Source organism: Chiloscyllium punctatum, chromosome 2, assembly GCF_047496795.1.
Source record: "Chiloscyllium punctatum isolate Juve2018m chromosome 2, sChiPun1.3, whole genome shotgun sequence".
Taxonomy (NCBI): domain Eukaryota; kingdom Metazoa; phylum Chordata; class Chondrichthyes; order Orectolobiformes; family Hemiscylliidae; genus Chiloscyllium; species Chiloscyllium punctatum.
The window spans coordinates 7,384,328-7,395,899 of NC_092740.1; the positions used below are offsets into that span (position 1 = coordinate 7,384,328).

Genomic DNA, 11,572 nt, shown 5'->3' on the forward strand with positions numbered 1-11,572 from the left:
CCTCTGTTTTGCTCTCTCAATGACAAGTATATTCTTTCTCAGGGGTGGGAATATCAAAACAGCACATAATACTCCAGGGGGCGATCTGACCAAGGTCTTTTGTAAGACATCCCTATATCTTACGGACTCTATTTTGCTAGAATCAGCGATGGTAGGGAGTGGGGAGAGATGAGGGCTATGGAATTGAGAAGCAGTAGGGACAAGTTCTCTCAGGCTCTGACAATAGACAGCTTAAGCTCCTGGCTCATTGAGATATAGTAGGAGAAAGTGAGACTGCAGATGCGGGAGATCAGAATTGAAAAGTGTGGTGCTGGAAAAGTAAAGCCAGTCCGGCAGCATCCGAGGAGCAGGAGGGTTGACATTTTGAGCATAAGCTCTTCAATAGGATGAAGAACATATGCTCGAAATGTCAACTCTCCTGCTCCTCGGATGCTGCCTAACCAGCTGTGCTTTTCCAGCACCACACTCTTTGACTTATTGAGATATGGTACAAGGCTTGAACATGTTCTTTTTGTTTGCAGAGAACAGTTCCCTGGATAAGAATGTGAACTTGACTGATAATCTTAAATTTGTTCCTTAGCTTGAGTATGCTTAGAAGTATTGAACAAGTGCTGCCCAATTGCAGAATCACATTGAACAGAAGACATTTTGTTTTGGGATTTGCAAGTGTAAGCTGGTTGAGTATGACCTGTACTTCGCCAATATGGAAGAACCGAAAAAGGAACAATCTGCTTAATTTGATTTATTTATTGTCATGTGTATTTTTATTACAAAATACAATGAAAGGTGTTGTATAACATTGCCACTCTCTAGCCCCCATCTAAAAACACAGAAAAATGAACCAAGACATAGAATATAAAGCAGAAACATAAAGAAATAAAGAAAAAGTGTTCAACTTTACAGCCCTTCGTTTTAAGTGCTCTGTCATGGACCTTGTTGCCTGGTTGTCCCTTCAATGAGCGCGTTGCCACTAGAATGAAACTTCCTCAATCTTCAGCGCCATCTTGCCTTCACTGATGCCCTCACCACTACGAGACCTCACTGGACCGCGCCACCAGTACCACAGCACACCATTTTGATCAGTTGATCACGAGGTACAAAGGGCCCAATCCTTTCAGCAGAACGCCACCATCCCCAGCACACATACAGACACAACTCCCCCTCACAGACACAGCCCCCCACGCAGAACCAACACAGCCCCCACCTCACAGACACAGTCTCCGCCCCACAGAGACACAGCGCCCCCTCACAGACATAGCTCCCCCCTCATAGACAGACATAGCCCCCCTCACAGAGACAGCTCCCACCTCACAGACACATCTCCCCCTCACAGATAGACACAGCCCCCCTCACAGACAGACACAACTCCCACCCCTCACACACAGCCCCCCTCACAGACACGACCCCCACCCCTCACAGACACAGCTCCCCCCTCACAGACAGATACATCTCCCCCTCACAGCTAGACACAGCCCCCCTCATAGACAGACACAGCTCCCCCCTCACAGATAGAGCTCCCCCTCACAGGCAGACACAGCCCCCTCCCTCACAGTCAGACACAGCTCCCCCCCCACAGTTAGATACAGACCCCTCTACAGGACACAGACCCCTCTACAGCACACAGACAGACACAGCCCACTGTCTCACAGTTCATTCTGAGTGGTGACCTTATAGAGGTTTATACGATCATGAGGGACATGGATAGGATAAACAGACAAGGTTTTTTCCCTGGGTAAGGGATTCCAGAACTAGAGGGGAAATGAGAGGGGAAAGATTTAAAAGGGATCTAAGGGGCAACGTTTTCACACAGAGGGTGGTGTGTGTCTGGAATAAAGTGGTGGAGTCTTGCACAATGGCAACATTTAAAAGGCATCTGGATGGGTATATGAATAGGAAATATTTGGAGGGATATGGGCCTAGTGCTGCCAAATGGGACTCGATTAATTTGTGATATCTGGTTGGCATGGATGAGTTAGACCGAAGGGTCTGTTTTTCCACTGTACATCTATATGACTCTCTGACTCTATAACTTCATGTCAGCTCTGTTGAAGAGTCATCTAGACTCAAAACGTTAACTTGTTTTCTCTCCATGTATGCTGTCTAACCTGTTGTGATTACCAGCATTTGTTGTTTTCGGTACAGATTCCAGCATCTGCAGCAATTTGTTCCGACTGCAGTTTGCATATATTCCTCTGAAGGTAAAGGCATCCCCTCACCATGACTATGGTAAACTCACCCCATCATTTAGTCCATTCATGTTGTGTGAGACCCGTCATTGGTCAAATAGGATGGAATAAGAGATAGTTTACATGGTTTTGGCTGTGCCCACACATGCGGACGTCTTGAGCCTTGAGGATACATCCTCATGTACAAAATCCAGACAGCCGCACAAGTTTTTGTAATTTTTGTAGCTTGCTGTTAATCCAGGTTGTGCAGTCATGTGTGGCAACTGATTTAACAGGTTTGAATTTGTAACCCTTACTAAGAATGGTGCATATGTTGCAGAATTTAGTAGCAGCTGTAGGCCAATCGGCCTTTTGAACCAGCTACGCCATTCAATGAGATCATTTGACTCAGTGCCCTGTTCCCCTTTCTTCCATAACATTTGTTCTCTTTAGTCCTAAGAACTGGATTTACAAATTTGTTGAAAGTTTTCAATGTTTTAGCCTCAATAATTTCCTGAGGCAGAGAATTCCACAGGAGTTATGAAATAATCGCTCTTGTTTAGAATGACTGCTACAGATTTGCAAATATGTATGATCTGTTTGCCTCTGAGACCTCAGAATGACATCGGACTTGTCCTTGCACTTACTAGTGGTTCTCAGGCTTTTCAATAACAATATATACTTGAATAAGACAAACAATCCCATGGTTGAAAATGTGTTGCTGGAAAAGCGCAGCAGGTCGGGCAGGCTGATGCCCGAAACGTCGATTCTCCTGTTCCTTGGATGCTGCCTGACCTGCTGCGCTTTTCCAGCAACACATTTTCAGCTCTGATCTCCAGCATCTGCAGTCCTCACTTTCTCCTCAAACAATTCCATGGCACAAGTACTTTCTTTAGCAATTGAATTCATTGTTCATAAACACCACATTCACTTGCATTTATGGATTTATTAGACAGGTTTGCAACACAATGCATACTATCTGCTAAAGAATGATCAAATGCATTAATAGTTTTAAAAACTACACTGGGTCAGATTTAAACTAATGACTGATCTAGCTGGGAGTTGGGTGTCTCTTATGTAGTTTGCATCAATGTATGGGGGATATGATGGCTTCATGCTAATGCTTTTTTGCAACTGAGGGTGGTGGCTATTGTAAAGGAACCACTATTCAAGAATGGGGCTCTCCAACAGGGAGGTTTTAGGTTGCTGGTGGAAGAGAGAGTTTAGGATGCTGGGGTGATCAGACCTTGAATGGAAGAGGAGGGGGCTGGATGACACTGGTGTGTTTAGCCATTAGTACATCATTCAATGTCCAAATAAGCAGCTGAAACCATCCTGACTGTGGTTCTCAGCCCCAAGCATACATAGGGGATTGAAGTGGCTCAGTCATGCAGTAAGCTTCCAGATTAACTTCTTTCCAGAATTTGACATTGATCCCCAAAGCCGAACCTGGCCCTACATTTTGGGGAAATGCTTCTGTGCCCTTCAGTTTGGGATGGGGAAGCATCCTGTACAGGCTGCTTTAACACACACTCCACTTCCTCGCCTTTGTCTGTTGCCCAGGTACACCTTGGTGTAATGTTCTACTTTCAGGCAGTGGAGATCCATAATGGAAGGCCATCGATACTGGCTCTTCTTAATCCATAAGGAGATGCCTGTGTTGAACTGGGGTGTACAAAGTTAAACATCACACAATACCAGTTATAGTCCAACAGGTTTATTTGGAAGCACTAGCTTTCGGAGCGCTGCTCCTTCATCAGGTAGCTGTGGCCATCTGATGAAGGAGCACTCCGAAAACTAGTGCTTCCAAATAAACCTGTTGGAACTATAACCTAGTGTTGTGTGATGTTTAACTTTGTACACCCCAGTTCAACACAGGCATCTCCTTGTAATCCATAAGGGTCAGTGTTGCGTGAAGCAGTCCCATGCAATAAACATTTGAGTAGATTAACAGACCACACGAGCTTTTTTTTTGGCCAACAGGAAACTGCTTTCTCATATTTGTTTTGAACATCTGCAACCACAGTTTAATTTTCTTTTAAGGGGTTGTTTTAAAATTTTTTTGTTGCACTTCAACCGCACGGTCCTGGTTTTTGAGCTCCACAAATGGGCTTATATATTTGCTGCTGGGTCTTGCCAAGGGTCTGACCAACAACAGGTCCAGGCAGCAGGCTATAGACAGGATCGCAACAGCTGACAGTCTGACCCTTTTCTGAGCTTATGTCGATGCTTAAGTGTTCATGGAGAAGGGGTCGAAGTGTGTGGCACTGGAAAAGCACAGCAAATCAGGCAGGACCTGAGGAACAGGAATATCGATGTTTCGAGCATAAGCCCTTCAGCAGGAATTTGCTGAAATGATGATTTTCCTCTTCCTCGGATGCTGCCTGACTGGCTGTGATTTTCCAGTGCCACACTTTTCGACTCTGATGTCCAGCTTTTACAGTGCTCACTTTCTCCCTGTCCATGGAGAAGGGAGCATGGTGCACTGAGAACAATCTAGCTCTCAATGCCGGCAAAACCAAGGAACTCATTATTGACTTTCAGTGGGATGTTGCTCATGCCCCCCCCCACCCCCCCCACACATTAACAGCACAGAGGTGGAACGAGTAGAGAGTGTCAAGCTCCTGAGAGTGGTCATCCACAACAAGCTTTCTTGGACTCTTCATGTAGATGCACATTTTGCAAAGGCCCAACAATGCCTCTTCTTCCTCAGGCAGCTGAGGAAATTTGGCATGACGGTAAATACCCTTGCCAACTTTTATCGGTGAGCCATCGATAGCATTCTGTCTGGATGTTTTACTATCTGGTATGGTAACTGTACCATTCAAGATCGGAGACAGTTACAGAGAGTGGTGAACTTAGCCTGGACAATCACAAAGGCCAACCTCCCATCTTCAGAATCCATCTACCAGGCTCGCTGTCAAGGAAAGGCTGCCAGCATTCTTAAAGGTCCATCCATCGTGGCAATGTTTTTCTACAACCTCTACCATCGGGGAGAAGGTGCAGAAGCCTGAACACATGCACCAGTTGGTTTCACAGCAGTTTCTACCCTACTGTTGTTAGAATACTGAATGGACTTACAAACTCTTAACATTCGCCTGTACCTGTGTTTTTGTTTTGCCGCTGTTTACCTATTATTTACTATCCATGCTACTTAACTATGTGATCTGCCTTTTGTTTAGATCAGAGTGGTGCTGGAAAAGCGCAGCAGGTCAGGCAATATCCGAAGAGCAGGAAAATCGACGTTTCGGGCAAAAGCCCTTCATCAGGAATCTGCCTGTATTGCTCGCAAGACAAAGCTTTTGACTGTGCCTCGGTACACATGACAGTGCATTCAATGTAGTTCAATTCATGCAAAATCCACCAGCACAACGGAGGCTTTTCAGGACCTTTAGGATTCCACAGGCGCCTGGATGTGTCATCACTTTTGGTAATGACAGTTTGATTAATTTTTGATAACTTGCTGGTCTAGGTTTCCAATGACCCAGTGATTATTTTTGTCCCTATCAACATATGGGTGGCAGGGTGGCACAGTGGTTAGCACTGCTGCTTTACAGTTCTAGCCACCTGGGTTCAATTCCCACCTCAGGTGACTGCCTGTGTGGAGTTTACACATTCTCCCCCTGTCTGTGTGGGTTTCCTCCCACAGTCCAAAAATGTGCAAGTTAGGTGAATTGGCTATGTTGTAGTGTTAGGTGCAGGGGGGTGGGTTGTGCTTTGGTGGGTCGGTTTGGACCGAAGGGCCTGTTTTAGTGCTGTTAGTAATCTGATCTGTTTAAAACTGTAGATAGCATTTGAGTTTTGGACAGAATAGATTAGGAGAAACTATTCTGAACAAGAGGACACCCGTTCAATGTGGTAAACTGTTGAAACATCAGAGGCAGGGAGCTCCTTTTGAAGTGGAACCTGACTCATCTGTGGTGTTAACCTGGTGGTGAAGTTGACACCAGAGTGAAGTCATGGACGCCAGGTAACTGGAGTGGGAATCACATTCCTTAGAATTCTGAACGCAGAAAAATTGCCATTGTTAAAGAGAAACAACTTTAAACATAGATAGAACATAGCACAGAACAGGCCCTTTGGCCCACGATGTTGTGCCATGGTTTAGTCCTAATGTAACATATAGTAACTTGTGTTTCTGTTGCACCTTTCACCATTTTAGGGTGTCCAGAAGCAACATAAATATCAGTGCATTTAACAAAGTAAAGTACTGAAAGAGTCTTACTTCGAACAAAGAACAGGACAGCACAGGAACAAGCCCGACAGCCCACTAAGCCTGCAGCAACACATGACCTTTGTAAACTTTTGCTTCTACATGGACAGTAATGCTGTATTCCTTGTCTATTCATGTATCTGTCAAGATAACTCTTAGACATTGCTATTGTCTCCACCTCCTCTGGCAGTGCATTCCAGGCACTCAACCACCCTCTGAGTAAAAAAACCTGCCTCTCACATCACCTTTAAACTTTCTACCTTTTAACCTCAAACTTATGTTCCTTGGTATTCGTCATTTCTACCCTGACTATCCATTCTATCCATACCTCTCGCAATTTTGTAAACTTTTACCAGGTTTTTTTAATGCATCGTGGGATGTAGGCATTACCGGCTGGGCTGGTATTTATTGCCTTCCCTAATAACCCTTGAGGAGGTGATAGTGAGCTACCTTCTTGAACTATTGCAGTCCATTTGTTGGACCCACAATGCCATTAGGGAGAGAATTCCAGGATTTTGACTCAGGAGGTTGCCCCTTAGCCTCCCATATTCAAGTGAAAACAAACCAAGTTTCCCTCATAGCTAATTCCTCCAAACCATGCAATATCCTAGTATTTTCTGTACCCTCTCCAAAGCCTCCACATCTTTCTGGTAGTATGGTGACCTGAGCTGTAATAAACTACTCCAAATGTGGCCTAACTAACGTTCTATACAGCCACAACAGAACTTGCCAATTTTTATACTGCATGCTTCCATGGATGAAGGCAAACATGCTGTACACCTTCCTGACCACTTAATCCACTTGTGTTGCCACTTTACTGGAGAATGACCCATCAAATGTTGACATCAATGAAGTGCTATTGTAACACAGAATAAGAAGAACACAGCATCCTTCAATGCAGGAGAGGTGCTGGAGGACTGGAAGGGTTGCTCATGTTGTACCCCTGTACAAGAATGATAGTAGGGTTATTCCAGGTAACTACAGACCAATGAGCCTGATGTCAGTGGTGGGGAAGTTGCTGGAAAGGGTCCTGAGAGATAGGATCTATTTATACTTGGAAAGAAATGAGCTTATCGGTGATGGGCAATATGGTTTTGTGCAAGGGAGATCGTGCCTTACCAACTTGATAGAGTCCTTTGAGGAAGTGACTAAGTTGTTAGATGAAGGAAGGGCTGTTGATGTCATATACATGGACATTAGTAAGGTGTTTGATAAGGTTCCCCATTGTAGACTAATGGAGAAAGTGAAGTCACATGGTGTGCAGGTTGTTCTAGCGAGGTGGATAAATAATTGGTTGAGCAACAGGAGACAGAGAGTAGTAGTTGAAGGGAGTTTCTCAAAATGAAGAAAGGTGACCAGTGGTGTTCCACAGGGGTCAGCATTGGGGCCACTATTGTTTGTAATATACATAATGACCTGGAAGTGGGAACTGTTGGTATGATCAGCAAGTTTGCAGATGATACAAAGATTGGTGGAGTGGCAGAAAGCGTAAGGGACTGTCAGAGAATACAGGAGGATATAGATAGACTGGAGAGTTGGGCGGAAAAGTGGCAGATGGCTTTCAATCCAGACAATTGTGAGGTGATGCACTTAGGCAAGTCTAATTCTAGTGCGAATTATACAATGAACGGAAGAGCCTTGGGAAAAGTTGATGGGCAGAGAGATCTGGAAATGCAGGTCCATTGTACCCTGAAGGTTGCTGCACAGGTGGATAGAATGGTCAAGAAGGCATATGGTATGCTTGCCTTCATTGGACGGGGTATTGAGTATAAGAGCTGGCAAGTCATGTTAACATTGTACAAGACATTGGTTTGGTCGCATTTAGAATACTGTGTACAGTTCTAGTCACCACATTACCAAAAGGAGAGTAGAGAGTGCAGAGAAGGTTTACGAGGATGTTGCCTGGTATGGAAGGTGCTAGCTATGAAGAGAGGTTGAGTAGGTTAGGTTTATTTTCACTCGAAAAAAGGAGATTGTGGGGGGACGTGATTGAGGTGACAGAGGCAGGCACGATAGATTCATTTAAGATGCGTCTGGACAGATGCACGAGTAGGTGGGGAGCAGAGGGATACAAATGCTTAGGAATTGACCGACAGGTTTAGACAGTGCATTTGGATCGGCTCAGGCTTGGAGGGCTGAAGGGCCTGTTCCTGGGCTGCAAATTTTCTTTGTTCTTTGTTCTGTTGCATTTAGAATACTGTGTACAGTTCTGGGCGTCACATTACCATTACCTTCGGCCTTTCAAGCCTGTGCCGACACTAAAACTGTATTCACTTACAAGATCTCTATCCCTCTATTCCCTTCCTATTCATGTATTTGTCCGGGTGCTTCTTGAATGCTGCTATTGTATCTGCTTCTACCAACACCTCTGGCAATGCATTTCAGGCATTTGCCATCCTTTGTGCCTCACACATCTCTTTTAAATTTACCATTGCACCTTGAACCTGTGTCCCCAGGTTGACCTCTTCACCCTGGAAAAAATACTTGCCACACTATCCATGCCATTCACAATCTTATAAACTTCGACCCCTCAACCTCCTGCACCCCAGTGAAAACAAACCCAGTCTATCCAACCTTTCTTCATAGCTAAAATCCCCGATGCCAGGCAACATCCTGGTAAACCTTTTCTGTACCCTAATAGGAAAGACGTGCATTTATATAGCGCTTTTCATGATTTCAGGTCAGGAAATTCCAAACTGAACAATCGTGGTCAATAGAATAACTTGAAGTCCAGAGAGTTAAAAATCACACAAGACCAGGTTATGGCCCAACAGGTTTATTTGGAAGAACAATTTTTGGAGCGCTACTCCTTCGCCAGGTAGCTAGTGGGGCGGGATCATAGGACACAGAAACCTGAGAAACCCCGTACTTCCAGATAAACCTGGCGTTGCGTGAAGTTTTAAATTTGTCCACCCCAGTCCAGAGACTTGCACCTTTTATTGGTCACTTGGTTGTTTCAGGACCGTGTGAAAGAGAGGCAACCTCGGAGGGGGTGGTTTTGAACCGAAAAGAACTTGCAAAACTTCCCGTGAGGGATTGGGAACCGAATCCCGAAAGGGTCCAACAGGCTTGTTCCAGGGAAATCCTGCCTGCTCGCTTTGAAACCGCCTGGGGATGTTGCAGGAACAGCTGTAGCGGGGCTCAATATTGCAAATCCCTCCGGGCTTGGAGCTTTTTTTCTTCTTAAAACGGGAAGTAATTAGGAATGAATGGATGTGCTGCATTCAGCGGCGGCGGCGGTCTGAGCCCCACTTCCTGAAGGAGTTCCCGCTGCAGACTGCAACATTGTAGCAAAGTTCGGGGAATCCCCGCGTACTGACGTCAGCACGTCAGGCTGTGTAAATTCTGGCTGGTCCAGTCAGAAGAGATGTCGCTGGCTATTTCTGCAGGGCCCGGATAGCTCAGTCGGTAGAGCATCAGACTTTTAATCTGAGGGTCCAGGGTTCAAGTCCCTGTTCGGGCGTTGCTTTTTTTTTTGTTTGCGTTTCACTAGTGTGGCTGCTGGACCTCAATATAATATTTCGAAAGATCTACAGAGTGAGCGAAATGTGAAATCCACAGCCCCCCGCCCCTGAGTTTCTCCAGCGATTTTTGTTCCAATACACTATTTCTCAGTTATCTTCTTCATGAGGTTGACATCAACTTCAGAGGGTTGAGAAAATAGGGGAACGAGGGGACTAACTTACACCACAAAGTTTATCTGGATGGTTGTATGCAGATTTGATATTAACTTCCACTGCTGAACGGTTAGAGACTTGGTTAAACAGAAACCTGCTTGGTGGTGGGAAACATGAATTTGAATTTGAATTAAATTTATTGTCACACACCGTGAATATCTTTCATACAAGGACATAAGTACTAGGAGCAGGAGTAGGCCCTTCGAGCCTGGATTAGTGGTGCTGGAAGAGCGCAGCAGTTCAGGCAGCATCCAAGGAGCTTCGAACTCGATGTTTCGGGCAAAAGCCCTTCATCAGGAATAAAGGCAGTGAGCCTGAAGCGTGGAGAGATAAGCTAGAGGAGGGTGGGGTGGGGAGAAAGTAGCATAGAGTACAATGGATGAGTGGGGGAGGGGATGAAGGTAATAGGTCAAGGAGGAGAGGGTGGAGTGCATAGGTGGAAAAGGAGATAGGCAGGTAAGACAAGTCCGGACAAGTTATGGGGACAGTGCTGAGCTGGAAGTTTGGAACTAGGGTGAGGTGGGGGAAGGGGAAATGAGGAAACTGTTGAAGTACACATTGATGCCCTGGGGTTGAAGTGTTCCGAGGCGGAAGATGAGGCGTTCTTCCTCCAGGCGTCTGTTGGTGAGGGAGTGGCAGTGAAGGAGGCCCAGGACCTCCATGCCCTCGGCAGAGTGGGAGGGGGAGTTGAACTGTTGGGCCACGGGGCGGTGTGGTTGATTGGTGCGGGTGTCCCGGAGATGTTCCCTAAAGCACTCTGCTAGGAGGCGTCCAGTCTCCCCAATGTAGAGGAGACCGCATCGGGAGCAACGGATACAATAAATGATATTAGTGGATGTGCAAGTAAAACTTTGATGGATGTGGAAGGCTCCTTTAGGGCCTTGGATAGAGGTGAGGGAGGAGGTGTGGGCACAGGTTTTACAGTTCCTGCGGTGGCAGGGGAAAGTGCCAGGATTTGAGGGTGGGTTGTTTGGGGGCGTGGACCTGACCAGGTAGTCGCGGAGGGAACAGTCTTTGCGGAAGGCGGAAAGGGGTGGGGAGGGAAATATATTCCTGGTGGTGGGGTCTGTTTGGAGGTGGCGGAAATGTCGGCGGATGATTTGGTTTATGCAAAGGTTGGTAGGGTGGAAGGTGAGCACCAGGGGCGTTCTGTCCTTGTGACGGTTGGAGGGGTGGGGTCTGAGGGCGGAGGTGCGGGATGTGGACGAGATGCATTGGAGGGCACCTTTAACCATGTGGGAAGGGAAATTGTGGTCTCTAAAGAAGGATGCCATCTGGTGTGTTCTGTGGTGGAACTGGTCCTCCTGGGAGCAGATACGGCGGAGGCGGAGGAATTGGGAATACGGGATGGCATTTTTGCAGGAGGTAGGGTGGGAAGGGGTATAATCCAGGTAGCTATGGGAGTTGGTGGGTTTGTAAAAAATGTCAGTGTCAAGTCGGTCGTCATTAATGGCGATGGAGAGGTCCAGGAAGGGGAGGGAGGTGTCAGAGATGGTTCAGGTAAATTTAAGGTCAGG

The 11,572-nt window shown here is 46.1% G+C and overlaps 1 non-coding gene across 1 annotated transcript; it reads left to right on the forward strand.

Annotated features, from left to right (window-relative positions):
• The first annotated feature begins 9,768 nt into the window (after positions 1 to 9,768).
• On the forward strand, positions 9,769 to 9,841 carry trnak-uuu (transfer RNA lysine (anticodon UUU)). Its single transcript has one exon. It is a non-coding gene; the product is annotated as a tRNA-Lys (tRNA).
• The last annotated feature ends 1,731 nt before the right edge of the window (positions 9,842 to 11,572 follow it).